General features: G+C 39.6%; 1 protein-coding gene across 3 annotated transcripts in view; it reads right to left on the reverse strand.

Annotated features, from left to right (window-relative positions):
* METTL8 (methyltransferase like 8) overlaps positions 1-15,433 on the reverse strand; it is a 115,529-nt gene that overhangs the window by 83,496 nt on the left and 16,600 nt on the right. Inside the window, exon 1 of one of the 3 annotated variants that reach the window (XM_023185943.1) lies at positions 1,091-1,178. The exons of 1 other annotated variant lie outside the window; for it this stretch is intronic. The gene's annotated coding sequence lies outside the window, so the exon portion shown is untranslated. Of the gene's footprint in view, positions 1-1,090; positions 1,179-15,433 lie in introns of those variants that run through there. One more of the 3 variants, XM_023185940.1, reaches the window with a different exon arrangement.

Raw genomic sequence — 15,433 nt, forward strand, 5'->3', positions numbered from 1 at the left:
ATTAGGTAAAAAGTAAGGAAATCTGAATAAAATATAGACTTTAGTTAACAATAATGTATCAATATTGGTTCATTAACTGTAACAAATGTACCACAGGAATCTGTTACTAATAAGGGAGATGGGGTATAGACTATATGGAAACTCTCTATACTAACTTCACAGTTTCTTCATACATCTAAAAGTGTTCTAAAATTAAAAATGTAAAACGAAACAATTTTGAATGACTACAGACTATGATGTAAGGGGCAGACAGGTGGAGTGGGGAGGTGGTTATAAGGCTGGAAAGTTAGGCAGAGGCCAGATAGGAATCTTTATGTACACCAAATTAAGCAGTTTGAATATTTTCTCATAGGCAATGCAACAAACAGAATTTTATTTTATTTTATTTTTTTTGAGACAGAGTCTCGCTCTGTCACCCAGGCTGGAGTGTGGAGTGCAGTGGCCAGATCTCAGCTCACTGCAAGCTCTGCCCCCTGGGTTTACGCCATTCTCCTGCCTCAGCCTCCCGAGTAGCTGGGACTACAGACGCCCGCCACCTCGCCCGGCTAGTTTTTTGTATTTTTTAGTAGAGATGGGGTTTCACTGTATTAGCCAGGATGGTCTCGATCTCCTGACCTTGTGATCCGCCCGTCTCGGCCTCCCAAAGTGCTGGGATTACAGGCTTGAGCCACCGTGCCCAGCCCAAACAGAATTTTAAATAACAGAGCAAGATGATGAGATCTGTTCAGCAGTCCTCCCCCCATCCTGTCTGCAGGGGATAGGTTCCAACATCCCTCGTGGATGCCTGAAACTGTGAATAGTAACAAACCCTATATATACTGTGGTTTTTCATATATATATATATATATATATATATATGATAGTTTAATTTACAAATTAGGCATAAGAGATTAACAACTAATAAAATAGAACAGTTATAACAATATACAATAAGTTATGTGAATGTAGTCTCTCCCTCTCTCTCAAAATAGCTTATTATACTGTATTAACCCTTCCTGTGTTGATGTGAGATGATAAAATGCTTGCATGATTAAAATGTAGTGAGGTGAATGATGCAGGCATTGTGACATAGTGTTAAGCTACTACTAACCTACATCTGAAGGAGGATCAGCTGCTTCAGGTAATCCTGGATCATGGAGCATACGGTGTCAATGGCTGGCTGTCAGGAGCAGATGATGATTACCGGGGAGTTAGAATTTACAGAGTAGATACACTGGACAAAAGAGTGATTCACTTCCTGGGCAGGACAGAGTGAGATGGTGTGACATTTCATCATGCTACTCAGAATGGCATGCAGTCTAAAACTCCTGCCTTGTTTATTTCTGGAATTTTCCATGTAATATTTTCAGACCATGGTTGACAGTGGGTAAATCAACCATGGAACGTGAAACCATGGATAATGAGGGACATTATTTATAAAGATTATAAAGATTTATAAAATGTATTTATATCGATTATAATGGCCTTAAATTACCAATGACTGATCAGTGAAAATCAAAGTTCTGGGACCAGGACATGTACAGCATTTAAAATCGCCACATACAATCTTGGTGTACACTGAGGATTGAGAACCACTCAGACACAGAATTAATGAGAAGAGAAAGAGGCACAGGGCTACACACTAAGTCTATCAGATCATGAGAGCTAAAGAAAACAGTGGCCATGAGTATCAACGAGGGCACACATTCAAGTCACACTTCAGAGGCAGAATCAATGAATTTCTTGCAGTGACTAGATGTGAAAGTTGCCTGCAGTGAAATAGGAGACAAGGTTTCTGGCTTACTAGCTGAGTAGATGTTGATGGTATTCAAAACAGAGTTCACACACACACACACAAAGGCTGGATAATGGTGGGATGAAGGTAGGGAAGGGAAGATAATGAGTTCAATTTGCATATGATGAACTTTAAGGATCCTACAATATATTCAAATGGATATCCCCAATAAGTAGTTAGAAACTAATCCATGTGAGTGGTAGGTGCTAAAGATGTGTATCTGGGAGTCAAGTCCTGGGTTTACATTACAGGTGGTGGCTGAAGTCAAGAGGAACTGATCAAGAGAAAAAAAATAGGGCAGATGGAACTAATGGTAATACTGACATTTAGGAAGAGGAGGAGTTAGTTTATGGGACTGAATACTAAAGAATATTAAAAGAAGCCAAAAATAAACAATTACTTTTGGAAATATAGGAGATCAGTGATGACCTTTATCAAGGTGATCTGAACCCTGGCTTTGCCAGCAGAATACAGTGTAATGAATATATAAGTCACTGGAGTAAAGGAGGTAATGAATGTAGATGACTGATAGGCAGAGGAGAGAAAAACAGAGAAGTTGGGCTGTCTTTTGAGGGATCATGTAGGTCAAAGAAGGGTATTTGTTAAGCTGCAAAGCATCTTGAGTATCATTGTAGGATGAGAGAAAACACACACACAAAGACCGAAGATACTGAAGAGAAAACTGCTGACAAAACAAGTTTTGAGAATAAGTAGGCCAAAGAAAGGGGAAATAAGTACACAGAAAACACATCAGCTATGTGAGGTATCTAAAACAACTTCATGCTCTGAAGAGTAAGAACAGGTGAGTTTGTAGTGGAAGAGAAGATGGCTAAGACAGTCCTTTCCCAACGCGTTCTTCTTCATGAAGTAAGAGGCTGTAAGGTAGGGGGCACGAGAAAAGGAGGAACAGAAAAAAATGGGAAAGGACACTAACAACATTTGAACAAAGGAATGTCAATGAACGTAAGTTGCCTATCTAAGGATGCAGCTCAAATTAGTGGTTATTTATTGGTTGTCTCTCAAGTATTCACTCCCTACTTCCCATAGCTCATGGACTTGAAATCTGTACATTTTCTGAGAGGCCAGAGTGGACCTGATTGAAGCCAGAGGTGAACTTATACCCGATGCCAAGCCAATCGGCACATTCTATACCTTTGGGCATAGTGATTGGTTAAGAAGTGGGCATGTGGCCAAACCTGTCCAACAGAGTACCTTTCTGTTTTACTGCTAGAGATCTGGGAACAAAGATAATTTCTATTACCTATTAGGTATGAAAGAGGAAGCACCTGTTATGATGAAAGAGGGGCTTTTTCAACAGCCCCAAAGCTGTTGAAAGCTTTATTAGTCAGCTTGGGCTGCCACAAGAAAATATCACAGACTGGGTTGCTTAAACAACAGAAATTTTATTTTCTCACAGGTCTGGAGGCTAGAAGTCCCATACCAAAGTGCTGACCGATTTGGTTCCTGGCTTGTAAACAGCCACCTTCTCATTGTGTCCTCCAGTGGCCTCTGTACATTCGCAGAGGGAGACAGATATCTTTGGTATCTTCTCCTCTTTTTATAAGGACACCAGTTCTATTGAATTAGGGCCTCACTTAACCTTTATTACCTCCATAAAGGTCCATTTCTAAATATAGTCACATTGCGGGGTAGGCCTTCAGCATATGAATTTAGGGGGACACAATGCAGTCCATAACAAAAGCCACCTTGGAGCCATGAGTGGGCCTAGCGTTAGGAATGCATGGTACAAATGTAGGATGAAGCCAACTATGAGGCAAGAAAACTGGGAAGCTAAAAAGAGGTTAATAAGTCCCACTGTTAATTAGTTGGATTAAATTCCTCTGTTTTTTTTTTTTTCAGTTATCGAGCCAATATATTTCTTAATTGTTTAAGCCAGTCTGAGTTTTCTGTTATCTGCAACCAAAAGTAACATCACTGATAGGGCAGTTATTGATTTCCTCTACTACCTAGTTTGTGGGGCAAAATATTTGATTTGATCTAGATTAGGACTATTTAGGCTTGTAGTAGGGAAAGCAATGGTGATTTAAGATGGTGGAAGTGAAGGAAAATATAACTAGTAACCACAGAGTAAGCCCATGCTGACTGGGAAAAAAATAATAAAGAGGGAAGAGGAGAGTAGAAAGAATTGGAGGAGCTGATGGACTTGAAGTGGCTGGAGTCTGGGTTTAAAAGAAACAAGGGGAGGGACCCAGCAACTTGGGAGGCTGAAGTGGGAGGATCACTTGAGCCCAGGATTTTGAGGCTGCAGTGAACCATGATCATGGCTAGGCGACAGGGCAAGACCCCGACTCTAAAAGAGGGGGGAAATGGAAAGAAACAGGTGATGGAGAAGACAGATAGGAGGTACTGGTTAAGAATGAGACCTTCTAAGTTTTTTTGTTAACCCATGTCACCTAGTAACAAAAAACAGTAAACACTATAACAATGAGAAGGAACTATTGCTTTGAACAAGAGGCTCTTACAGTGTGGCCAAAACTACAAGGCCACAAATGCCTATGAAAGAGAAGGCTTTCAGTATTGACAAAAGCTAAAACATGGACTCCTATCCACCATCTTATGCTAATCTTCTGAAAAGTCATTATAATAGATCTCCATCCCTTGCCCTTCAGAAACAGTCCCCCACTGGACACATCTGCTAAAAAAGAGTTTGTCAAACCAAGGTCCTATGACAATTATTTAAATTGTGTTTTTATTATGATAATAATCTAAAATTCAATAGGAGCCATGTATAACTGCTACTTGATTTCAGTGTCTGTGTTTGCATTTATGATCTTGTTGGCAATAAGCAGCACAGATGTAACACATAAATGATGCATCTGAGTATACAGCACACTGTAAAAAGATTCTGCAGTATTTTGGATAGAGAAAAGTGGTGAGGGAACTGGGAAGACACATAGCACACAACAGCACAGATGGGCTGAAGTCAAAAGAACCTGCGTGATGATGGTCAGTAGCTTCTTTACAATGAGAGTTGCAATTTATTTTCAGTAAAACATCAGCAGGCACACTATACCTCTGTTAATTTGAGTTTTATTGGTTTTGTGGTTGTACTTCTACCTATTTTGATTTTGTGGCTGAACAGGAGCTCTATGCATAAGGAGCTTATACCTAGATTTGTGTTCATAAACAACATAGTAAGAATATTGTAAGTCAACTGAGGGAACTGAGAATATTTTTCCTTTAAACAGAGATTTATTTCTCAGCATTTAGAAATAGTATTAGAAAATTCTGTTCCCAGGCCGGGTACGGTGGCTCAAGCCTGTAATCCCAGCACTTTGGGAGGCCGAGGCGGGCAGATCACGAGGTCAGGAGATGGAGACCATCTTGGCTAACACAGTGAAACCCCGTCTCTACTAAAAATACAAAAAATTAGCCGGGCAAGGTGGCGGGCGCCTGTAGTCCCAGCTACTCGGAGGCTGAGGCGGGAGAATGGCATGAACCCGGGAGGCGGAGCTTGCAGTGAGCCGAGATCGCGCCACTGCACTCCAGCCTGGGCGACACAGCCAGACTCCGTCTCAAAAAAAAAAAAAAAAAAGAAAAGAAAAAACTGTTCCAGCAGAGAAAAATTCAATTTTTTTCTGTGAGATGGAGTTTCGCTCTTTTTCCCCAGGCTGGAGTGCAAGGGCACGATCTTGGCTCACCACAACCTCCGCCTACCGGGTTCAAGTGATTCTCCTGCCTCAGCCTCCCGAGTAGCTGGGATTATAGGCATGCACCACCACACCTGGCTAATTTTGTATTTTTAGTAGAGAGGTGGTTTCTCCATGTTGGTCAGGATGGTCTCAAACTCCCAATCTCAGGTGATCCACCCACCTCGGCCTCCTAAAGTGCTGGGATTACAGGCGTGAGCCCCCGTGGCCAGCCGCTGGGAATTCTACTCTTACTGCTCCTTAATAGCAGAAATATCCCTAAGTAGAACACAGTCACCTCAATTCTCCGCAGAAAGCAGTTTCAGGTGGCGCTGAAGGGTTTGGACTAGGTTGATTCAGGATCTGCCGCTTACTACCACAGGCTGTATCACTACCAGAGGTTGTCTTAGTTTTACAACCACTGGCATGATGTTTAACTTTGCTAGTCTCAATTTCTGTAATAAAATGTGGCTAATAAGGTTATTTCCAAAGATAGGAAGCTTCTGGGAGGTAACACATGTAGCTTAGTGCTGGGTGCGTGGTAAGTATTCAATCAGTGTTAACTCATTTGTTGTTATCATTAGTCTGCCTCTCCTCACGATTTCCAAAGGACTTTGTGAATACCACAGGATCAAGCCTTCCACTAAGATGCTGCTTAGTTTGAACAGCCCTAGGTAGTCCCAACTTTTCAAGAAGGCAAAAGACTAATTTACCAATGAAGCAGGATGGTACAGTAGAGGGCTGAACCGACAACAGGCTTAGTCTCAAGTTCAAGTCACTTAATAGGTGGCTGAGCCAGGACTTGAAGTTGAGATTAAGTCTGTCGTCAGTTCATGATTTTTTAGGGAAAGTCACTCTGCTTAAGCCTATCAGTGCATTTGTAAAACGGAAAGAATTCTTAAGTCACAAAGTTCTTACAAAGAAAATTATAAACTACATAGTGCCTTACAAATGTAAAGTCAAATTATTATTCAACAAATTCCGGAAACATTTCTAAGGAGCACCTCTTGAAACCTAAAACAGGAAAAAAAAAACCCACAAAATAAAATGAATAAATAATTAGGAACACCATCCCACCTCCCACTGTCTAGCAATCAGGTGCTGAGGCAGTCAGTTAGGACCACAAGCTAAAACGAAAGTAACAATCAAGTCTTACTTTCTGCAACAGTCTAAGCAGGAGGCAAAAGAAGTGCTAGCTCCCCAGCTTTCCCTTCCCCTCCACTGAATGGCAGCACTGGGTGAGGATCAAGTAGACACGGCATAGATGGGGAAATTGTCTTCCTGTCAAGGAAGGGTGGGAGAAGGCTCTCGCTTTTCTAAATGGACCCCTGGGGTGGAGGTGGTCAGGGACGTGGGAGGGCAGAGGAGGGAGCCTGGAATGGAAGGAAGTCCTCTGAATGGAGGCATATGGGTTAGGAATGCAGGGGGCTGATTCCTAGACTACAATCCCTCCAGGAAACTGCAATGTTCTAGCTGTGCACCAACTACGGTGTGGGGAAGGCAGCTTCTCCCCATGAGGTCCTCCAGGCAGAGCCTTGTAATTGTCTATGGTCAGGCTGGAAAGATCACATGTGGAATTTCCACCTAGAGCCAGACTCCTCACCCGCAAAGAAGTAAACCTTATCCCAGGAAACTATATAAACTTTAAAAAAATCAATAAATTTAAGAAAGGTTTAGAAAAGCCCATGAATAATAATGTCACAGCAAGCTGCTGAAGAATAATTGAGAATATTAATTATGTTCTTAATCTCCAAGGAACACATCATATAGAGAAACCTTAGTAATCTTTCACCTATGAAAGGTCTTACTCCCACGCTCATTTGTAAGACAGCTGTTAAGAGCTCAGAACCACATTTTCTATAGGAACATTTTAAATGGTGATTAAGAAACCAGGCTAGTCCACACATGCTCTTTAAATCCATAATGTAGATGAAAAGAAATGTGCTTGTTTATTTTAAACGGTCTTAGAAAACTGGCAAATCCTATTTTCCCAAGTAGCTGAAACATTGCCAATCCACACTGCCTGGGGCAACTTGAATCTTATTTAATACAAAAACAATCTGATTAAATATTATTCTTTCCAATCAACAGCAAAACACATAAAACCTGTCAACCATCTCCTTGCCACCTGACAACATAAGATATGTCTAGAAGGTACTAATGTTGTTTAGCTAAAAACTAGACCTGTACCTCAAAATAAGTGTTGTCCCTTCAAATAAGTCACTTTAAGAGATTACTATTTCTTCCAATAATAGCAAAACACTTTTGAAATTCCATTTTCAGATAATGTCCTCATAGCAAGCTATTGTTCTTTTTCATATCCTCAATGATGGCAAACTCTTTACTTTAGAAGACTATATTTTGCTTTCAGAGTAAGTAGTTGTTCTTGTTGCCATAAATGTATAAACTCCCAACATAAACAGCTTGGAATAATACTCATCAAGATACAGCTTCTGGTATGTTGTTTCCTTGAACAGTCTTAAGCAGTCATACCTCATAAATCCAGTTCACATAGTACATCCTGTAATACCACAAATGATAGTATCTTTAGATATTACTTAGATAATAGCCTTAGATATTACTCTTTTCTAAGAAGCCAAAGTTATCTGGAAATATGAGCTGGATGTTTTTAAAAAGTGTTTTTATTTAAATGGAACATATACAGTGAGAAAGATCCCTCTACAAATTCAACGCAAAATAATGTGAAATACCTAGGAATAAACCTAGCCAGAAATGTACAAGACCAATATGAAGAAAGCTGTACAACTGTACAGAGGGACACGGAAGACAATTTTAATAAATAGGAAGACAGTTCACATGGGTTTCTGGGGCTGAAGATTCAATATTGTAAAAAGATAAATTCTCACCAAATCATCTATAAAATTAAATTAATTCCAATAGAAATTCCAAAAATGTTTTGGGGAACTTTAACAAATAATTTAAAACTTCACCTGGACAAATAAACATGCAGGAAGCGCCAGATAAATACTAGAGGGAGAAAGAGTGATGTGATTGTGTTGGGTGGAGCTGGGGGATGGTGTGTACTTGTTCTTCCAGACATTACAACACACTGTCAAACAAATGTGGGCATACCTGGGCATACCTCTAATGCCCTGGGCATACCTGGGCATACCTCTAATGCAGGAGATATAGTCAAAGCAAAGGGAACAGAATAGAAAGTCCAGAAACGAGTTAGAATACATATATAAGAATTCCATTTGTAATAAAGCTAGTATTTCAAATTAGTGGGTTAGAGCTGGCCTATTAAAAGATGCATATTAAGAAAATGGGCCACCCATTTGGAAAAAAAGGTACATCGCTACTCCATATCTAACATCAAAATAAATTCCAGATGAGTTAAACTTTTAAATGCGAAAAATTACATCTTTATAAGTCTAGAAAAAAAGTGAATATTTACCCAAAAATGGGGTAAAAAAGACTCTTAAACATGACACTAAAGCCATGAACTATTTAAAAAAAGAGAACAAGACACATAGATTGCTTACATTTAAATGTATGGGAAAATATGCTATAAAAGACACTGGTAGAAATAATCTACAAAACATTACAGTGTGTTAATTTATAAGGAATGCTTAGAAAATAAAAAGTAGAAATGACCTCAGTAGGAAATGTGCTAATGCTATGAATAAGCATTTACTAAAGAAATGCAGATGGCCACTAGACACTTGAAACTGTTCATCACACTAATAATAAATGTCTCTTTAGGATTCTTTTGACTGCAAATAACAGAAGGCACTACTCAAGTGGCTTAAATGATAAGGAAATAACATCTGTCATAACTGGAAGCCCAAAGGTTGAGCAAGTTCCAGGTAAGGTTTCATCTGCCATTCTACAATGTCATGGAGGATCCAGGTTCCTGCCATTTCTCAATCTTCCTCTCTGCAGCATCACCTTCATCCTAAGGCTAAGTCCCTTGTCAATTACAAAATGGCTGCAGCAGTTCCAAGCATCACACAGACATGGCAACATCCAGCAAAAGAAAAGGACCATCTCTTGTGTCTCTTTTTAGGGAGGAGGAAACTTACCCACAACTTCCTAGCCAGACTTGCTCTCAGATTTCACTGGCCAGAATTTGGTCACAAACTATTCCCAAATCAATCTGTCTGGTAAGGGAACCTTAAGCTAGAAGTTCTCAGAGTATGGTCCATGAATTCCTGGGGACCCCTACCCCGCTTTAGGTGGTCTCAAAAGGTCACAATTATTTTCATGATAATATCAACACATTATTTGCCTTAAAAAAAAAAAAAACTGTAGTGCCATTTGCACTGATGGTGCACAGGCAATGTGGATAAAAGCATTAGCACCTTTGCCTGAATCAAAACAGTGGCATCAAACTATACAGAAGATCACTGTCTTCTTCACCAGCTATGGACTCAAAGAAAAAAAAAAGGCAGATTCACGTAAGCATTTCCTTGATGAAGCAATAAAAGTTGTTTTAACGGAGCATCATTTTAACTTTGGTATTTTCTCAAAAACAAACAAAGTAAGACTGTCAAGAAAACTGACACCATCTGTTGCCTTTGATAAAATTTAAGCTTTTAAGCAAAAATCAGAATTCTGGAAAACCTGTGTCCACCACTATGAACCTAACAGCTTTCTAATTCTTAAACACTGTTCAGATAAGAATAAGATATTTTTGATACTATAAAATGAAATGTGTCAACATTTGGAAGACCTATACAACTCAATGAGTCAATATTTTCCAGATGACCAACACATAGTGTTACAAAATCACACATGGGTTAAAGATCCAGTCAAAGTATAATACAAGAGAGACCAACGGATTTAAATGTAGCAGAATATGAAAAATTCACTGACAAGGCTTCAAATTGTATACTGCAATTAACATTTAAGATACTACCACTTACTGGAATTTGGTGTAGTATCAAAGTAGAATACCCATACTCATCTGAAGAGACAAAGCACTCCTCCCCTTTCTAACCACTTATATTAATATATCTGTGTGAGATCAGATTTCTTCACATATATCAACCAGAACAACATATCACAACAGACTTAATGCAGAAGCAGATGTAAGAATCCAGTCATCTCTTAGGCCAGACATTAAGATTTGCAAAAAATGTAAAACAATGACACTCTTCTAATTTTTTTCTTTTGGAAAATATTTTTCATAAAAATATGCCATACTAACACGCAATGGGTTTATTAGTCTTATTTTTAAATCACTTAATAATGCAGTTTTTATAGGTGGTATGATAAAAAAGACTTAATACATATTTAAACAATTAATTTTTTCTTAGGTTACATTTCAAATGTAGTAAATATCCATAGCTACAAGCCACATAAACAAATATTCTTTGGAGCCTTTATAATTTTTCAGTGTCAAGAGGTCCTGAGACCAAAAAGCTGGAGACTCACTGCCTTAGATTAATTTTCTGGGTGATATGGATAGCAGAAAGCCCATCACCCAGAAAACAGTAAAATAATCTTCTGTCATTTTGGCAAAGGTAAAAACACTGTGATAAATGGTGTGCAGAAACAGGCATTCTCGCAAACTGAGGGGGCACTGAACTGAGAGACCTTTCCTGAGGGGGCTTTGGTAATACATATGAAAATTTTAAAGAAAAAATTAGTCAGAAAATTTCATTTCTAAAAATATACCCTATTGATATAATCAGAAGAATATATTAAGGATTTGTCACAGCATTATTTGTACATTATACTGAAAAACTACAATACAAATATTAACCTTCAGACGACTGACTAAATTATTGTACATCCATAGAAAGGAAAATTACGTAGCTGCTTAAAAATGTTGCTAAAGCCAGGCACAGTGGCACATGCCTGTAATCCCAGCCCTTTGGGAGGCTGAGGCGGGCGGATCACCTGAGTTGAGGAGTTTGAGACCAGCCTGACCAACATGGAGAAACCTCTTCTCTACTAAAAATACAAAATTGGCCAGATGTGGTGGTGCATGCTCGTAATCCCAGTTACTTGGGAGGCAGAGGGAGGAGAATTGCTTGAACCCAGGAGGCGGAGGTTGCGGGGAGCTGAGATCGCACCACTGCGCTGCAGCGTGGGCAACAAGAGTGAAACTCCGTCTCAAAAAAAAAAAAAAAAAACTTGCTAAAGTCTGACCCCAGTGGCTTCACACCTGTAATCCCAGCACTTTGGGAGGCCAAGACGGGCAGATCGTTTGAGGCCAGGAGTTAAAGACCAGCCTGGGAAACATAGTGAGACCCCCATCTCTAAAAAAATATAAAAAATTAGCTGTGCATGGTGGTGTGTACCTGTGGTCCCAGCTTTTTGGGAGGCTGAGGCAGGAGGATGACAGGCATCTGGGAGGTTGAAACTGCAGTAAGCCATAAGCACACCACTGCACTCCAGCCTAGGTGACAGAGTGAGGCTCTGTTTCTTAAAAAAAAAAGATTGCTAAAACCCTAAGTTTATTGGTATGTGATACAGTTCGGCTGTGTCTCCACCCAAGTCTTATCTTGAATTGTAGCTCTCATAATTCCCACATAGTGTGGGAGGGATCTGGTGGGAGACAAATGAATCATAGGGGCGGTTTCCCCCATACTGTTCTCGTGGTAGTGAATAAGCCTCGCGAGATCTGATGGGTTTTAGAAGGGGAAACCCCTTTCATTTGGGTCTCATTCTCTCTCTTGCCTGCTGCCATTTAAGACCTGCCTTTTGCCTTCTGCCATGATTGTGAGGCCTCCTCAGCCACATGGAACTGTGAGTCCATTAAACCTCTTTTTCCTTATGAATTACCCAGTCTCGGGTATGTCTTTATCAGCAGCATGAAAATGAAGTAACACAGTGTGAAAAGATGTCCATGATTTATTAAGTAGAAAAAAAATCAGGTACAAAATAGTATTTATAATATGGTCTCATCTTAAAAAATTAATGTCTGTATACCAAGAAACATGCATATGCATAGGGAAGGTCTAGTAGAATTTATAGCAGTTATCACTGATTGAAAGGCTCACAGATCTTCCTTACATTTTCTTAATATATCTCAAAATCTTCTTCTTTTTTTTTTTAAGACAGAGTCTCACTCTGTTGCCCAGGCTGGAGCGCAGTGGCGCATTCTTGGCTCACTGCAACCTCTGCCACCTAAGTTCAAGCAATTCTCTGCCTCAGCCTCCCAAGTAGCTGGGATTATAGGCACCTGCCACCAGGCTCGGCTAATTTTTGTATTTTTAGTAGAGACGGAGTTTCACCATGTTGGCCAGGCTGGTCTTGAACTCCTGACCTTGTGATCCACCCGCCTCGGCCTCCCAAAGTGCTGGGATTATAGGCATTAGCCACCACGCCTGGCCTAAAATATTCTTTTTTCTATGTAAACCCAAATTACCTTTATAATTTGAAAATATAAAAATATTTTAAAATCATTAAGTATACAAATTCTATATAATATTTATGAGTAGAGGATCCATTCTAGGGAATAAAAGATGGTATAATAGGCAGTAGGTGACAGCCACACTAAAATGCTGGATTCCGGACCCAAATACCCAAGGGTCAATGTCCAGAGAAGGGTTGCTTAAAAGACCCCGAATTGTCAGAACAGGTAAAGCAGATGATTATGGATGCTGATTACGGTGGAGCAAAGAAACAGGAAGTAGGAAGAAATTATTAGAAATGGAAAAGGGTAACAGGAGAATGTAAGAAACAAACAGCCCATGCTAGAATGCTGAATTCCAGTTATCGAGAAACTTCCTATTCATCAACTATGGCAGGCACTTGCTACACTGTCGTTTGACATTATGGCTGCTCTCTCTTTCCATTTGGTGACTGTGTTTCTGACGCACCAGGATCGTTTCATTTATAGTACTTGTTAATCATCAGACAGCAAACACAGATGGTACCAGTCAGGTCTGCCCAGCCTTGCTGCTGAAGCTGGAGTCAGCTCCTAGGAAAGCTCGTGCACCCTCTGCTGGTCATCTCTACACCAGGACAAGAGGATCTGTGTCCAAAGGAGGTAGGTAGCTTCCCATATCACAGGGATTTACCTTTGTATTCTCCAGCTAATTTCAGTGAAGACTTTGGGCACCATTTCCTCAAACTGCCACCTCGAACAGACAATTCCAGACTAAAACAATGCCTTCCTTTGTTATGCCAAAGAGAAACATCCTAAAAACTAAAGTGCTGTGAGAAAATTTTCCATCAAGAGCATTTTAAGTTCAATGATTTCACCTTATTCCTTAATAATTAAAGGTGTCCAGATGGCTGCAACACTTAATAAGGCTATAAAGCTCCATTAGCATTTACTCTGGTTGAAAAATCTGAGAACCACTCTAACAGATCATATTTGTATAGATTTTATAACTTACAAAAGCTCTCACATTCATTTTCACAACTGATCTTCAACTATCCTGTAAGTGAGGGACAAAGGTGGGAAAAGCGTTTCTGTTATCACTGTTGTACAGGAGCTGAGGCTCGAGCACTTGGTCACACAGCCACAAGAACCCACTCTCCAAGCAGGCTCCTGACTCCAAATTCTATGTTCTACTCAGTACGCTATTCCATCTAAGCTGCTGATCCGTAAGAGGTTTTCTAAAGAGTTGGCATCTATTTTAGCAGAGAGGTAAAAGACCTGAAATGCATGTTTCCATAATACATCCCATTTTTGCTTCAAATGTCATCTAAATTTTAGATGCTGAACCCTACATATGAGGGGTTTGCATTGCAGGCAGTGCTTTTCCCAAAAAGAACATCAGCTTAACAAGGTAAGTGGATATCTTAGTAAGGAATCTACTGAAAACCAAATAAAGTTAACTTGGAATTTCTATGTGCGGCATGTCTATGCCCATAAAAAGTAGATCCTGTCAGGCTTTGTAGCTTTCACTAAGTTAATGCTATATATGAAGCATGAAACTGGGTTGGGGATTCTCAAGTTCTGGTCCTGCTTTCCCTTGAATCTTTATAATCTCGATGATTTTCCCCATGAGAACAAAGCATTATGGATACTGTTCTGTTGGACTGCCAAGCTAAAAATCAGTATGCTGAAGAAGAGAGATGCAGCGAAATTTAGCCATAATCCCCAAAACTAAAGAACAAAAGTAGTAATCATAAATAGATTGAAACAATTGTATAGGGTTTGCTTTGTGCTAGGCACTACTCTAAGTCATACACATGCACACACACACAAATTCATTTAGACCTCCCAAGAATCTTCACTAATAGATAAAGAAATTGAGGCACAGAGAAGTTAAGTAGTTCTAGTTACTTAAGGTAACTAGGGTTATACAGATAGTAAGCAGTGAGGCTGAGATCTGAACCCAGGCAGGCTGGTACATGAGTTCATCTTCTTAATTACTAAGTTGTGCTACCCCTATATAGTGATGTCTACCATATTCTTGTTGCATTTTTAAAGTAAACTTCTAATTTCAGATTTACAAAAATGTTACAGATAGTATAGAGAATTTCCATATATCTGATATAGTTTCCCCCACTATTAAATCTTGCATTATTATAGTATATTTATTATAATTAACAACTCAATAGTAGTACATTATTATAAACTTAAGTCCATACTTTATTCGATTTCCTTAATTTTTACCTAATGTCCTTTTTCTGTTCTGGGATCCCTTATTACATGAGATCATATCATTTTTTTTTTTTTTTTTTTTTTTTTTTTTTTTTTTGAGACGGAGTCTCACTCTGTCGTCCAGGCTGGAGTGCAGTGACGCAATCTCAGCTCACTGCAACCTCCACCTTCTGGGTTCATGCCATTCTCCTGCCTCAGCCTCCCGAGTAGCTAGGATTACAGGTGCTTGCCACCACACCTGGCTAATTTTTTGTATTTTTAGTAGAGACGGGGTTTCACCGTGTTAACCAGGATGGTCTCGATATCCTGATCTTGTGATCCACCTGCCTCAGCCTCCCAAAGTGCTGGGATTACAGGTGTGAGCCACCATGCCCGGCCATGTCATCATGTCTTCTTAGCCTATTTATTCTGAGAGTATCTCAGACTTTCCTTGTTTATGAAGAATTTTGAGGTATACTGGTCAGGGTTTAACAG

This window comes from Piliocolobus tephrosceles, chromosome 11 (genome assembly GCF_002776525.5).
Source record: "Piliocolobus tephrosceles isolate RC106 chromosome 11, ASM277652v3, whole genome shotgun sequence".
In the NCBI taxonomy this organism is placed as follows: domain Eukaryota; kingdom Metazoa; phylum Chordata; class Mammalia; order Primates; family Cercopithecidae; genus Piliocolobus; species Piliocolobus tephrosceles.